This window comes from Arachis stenosperma, chromosome 5 (assembly GCF_014773155.1).
Source record: "Arachis stenosperma cultivar V10309 chromosome 5, arast.V10309.gnm1.PFL2, whole genome shotgun sequence".
NCBI lineage: Eukaryota > Viridiplantae > Streptophyta > Magnoliopsida > Fabales > Fabaceae > Arachis > Arachis stenosperma.
The window spans coordinates 101226495-101228994 of record NC_080381.1 but is presented as its reverse complement, the minus strand read 5'-3'; positions in this window follow the sequence as shown (position 1 = coordinate 101228994).

Below are 2500 nucleotides of genomic sequence, written 5' to 3'. Positions count from 1 at the left end.
GCAACGGAGGCAGGCCGCGTTGCAACGTTGGCTGGGGTCGTTGCAACGGAGGCGGGGAGCCATGCAACGTTGGCCGTGGCCGTTGCACCGGAGGCAGGGCGCGTTGCAGCGTTGGCTGGGGGCCGGTGCAACGGATGCTGGGCGCGGTGCAACGGATGCTGGGGTCCGTTGCAACGGAGGCAGGGCGCGTTGCAACGTTGGCTGGGGTCGTTGCAACGGAGGCGGGGCGCCATGCAACGTTGGCCGTGGCCGTTGCAGCGGAGGCAGGGCGCGGTGCAACGTTTGGCTGGGGGCCGTTGCAACGGATGCTGGGCGCGGTGCAACGGATGCTGGGGTCCGTTGCAACGGAGGCAGGGCGCGTTGCAACGTTGGCCGTGGCCGTTGCAACGGAGGCAGGTCGCGTTGCAACGTTGGCTGGGGGCCGTTGCAACGGATGCTGGCGCGGTGTAACGGATGCTGGGGTCCGTTGCAACGGAGGCAGGGCGCGTTGCAACGTTAGTCGTGGCCGTTGCAACGGAGGCAGGTCGCGTTGCAACGTTGGCTGGGGGCCGTTGCAACGGATGCTGGCGCGGTGCAATGGATGCTGGGGTCCGTTGCAACGGAGGCAGGCCGCGTTGCAACGTTGGCTGGGGTCGTTGCAACGGAGGCGGGGCGCCATGCAACGTTGGCCGTGGCCGTTGCACCGGAGGCAGGGCGCGGTGCAACGTTGGCTGGGGGCCGTTGCAACGGATGCTGGCGCGGTGCAACGGATGCTGGCGCGGTGCAACGGAGGCAGGGCGCGTTGCAACGTTGGCTGGGGTCGTTGCAACGGAGGCAGGGCGCGGTGCAACGTTGGCCGTGGCCGTTGCACCGGAGGCAGGGCGCGGTGCAACGTTGGCCGCGGCCGTTGCAACGGAGGCAGGGCGGCTTGCAACGGACGCTGGGCGCGTTGCAACGCATGCTGGGCGCGATGCATCGTTGGCTGGGAGCGTTGCAACGGAGGCTGGGTTTGGTGCATCGTTGGCTGGGAGCGTTGCAACGGAGGCACCGGCCGGTGCACGGCCGTTGCAACGGAGGGGCCAAATTTTCATATCTCACAATTGGCTCGTGCAATTCTCCTAAAATTTTGAGGGAACCTTGGTAATATTATTTAAAGGCTGCACAAAAAAATCCAGGTCAAAAATCGCACTTTTGCTCCGTTTTTCATTTTTTTTGAATTTCCTGCTTTTCGGGTGGGAAAAAAATCGGCAAAAAAAATCCACACGGTGTAAATTCACCAAATTTGGTGGATGGAAAGATCTTATTTTTCTAGAGATTGTCGCAAAAGACGGCGTCAAAATTCGACCTCTAGAGCAGTTTCCTCGAGTATGTCTCCTCACGGAAAAGGATGTCTACCCGTGGCACTTTGGTAATGGCTCGGCAGCCTATTATAGGGGGGAGGGGTGTCGTGCTGCCAAAAGTCGAGTTGCCCAAAGGCTTGCTGGGCGCAATGCCAGCAAGATGCACGATGCCTTGCCATCCCCTAGGCACACTAGCAAGCCCGTTGTGGTTGTGGTGTGCCGTCGGGGTCCCCCGCCCCGGGTCCAAGGTTGAGCACGGGCGTCGGGCTGCTGCAAACCCCGATCACCAAAGGACCAAGAAGGGAAACACGTCCATGCACGGCCCATCTAGGCACCACCTAGGGAGCATGGCGTGGTGGAGTTGTGCCTTGTGCACCCGCGGCGTGCTCGCCCTACGTCTAGGGTCGACGCAAGATGGTGCCCGACGCGGTGTTGGTTTTGTTGTGCGTGTTGCCTAATCTAGACGGTGCGGCTGTTCGATTATCGCCCGAAGCACCTCACGCCTCGGGCTGTCCCTTGAATGTTCTTCGTCGCTTCCCCCGAACCCTGCCCAGCGGAGTTGGCTCGGCACTCCCGTATGCTTCCGCTTGCCTGCACGCTCCAAGGCGTGCGGGGGGCGGTTCGTCCGGGCGTGCTAGGTTTGCGGACCGTGGTGGCGGATGAGTGGTGTGCGGGTTGTTAGCGTGTCTGGCTCCTTGCCTCGCGCACCGAACGGCCGCGCTGAAACCCGAGTTGCCCAAAAGGCTTGCTTGGCGCAATGCGAGCAAGGTGAGATGCCCAAAGGCTTGCTGGGCGCAATGCCAGCAAGATGCACGTTGCCTAGGCACACTACCAAGCACGTTGTGGTTGTGGTGTTGCTGCCGGGGTCACCCGCCCCCAGTCCAAGGTCGATCACGGGCGTCGGGCTCCGGCGAAACCCGATTGCCGTAGGAACAACGAGGGAAACACGCCCATGCACGGCCCATCCAGGCACCACCTAGGGATCATGGCGTGGAGGTGTTTTGCCTTGGGCACCCGCCCGGGGCAACTCCTTGAGCTTGGCCCAGGACAAGGGATCATCCCCCAAGACTGAGCACGGGGTGGGAACGGCGGGCGGCCTGTGCGCCCCGCGAGGGGCAACGCGGCGTGCGCGGCCCAACGCTAGGCCAGGCCTGGTGTGGCGCACGACGCGGATGACCGAT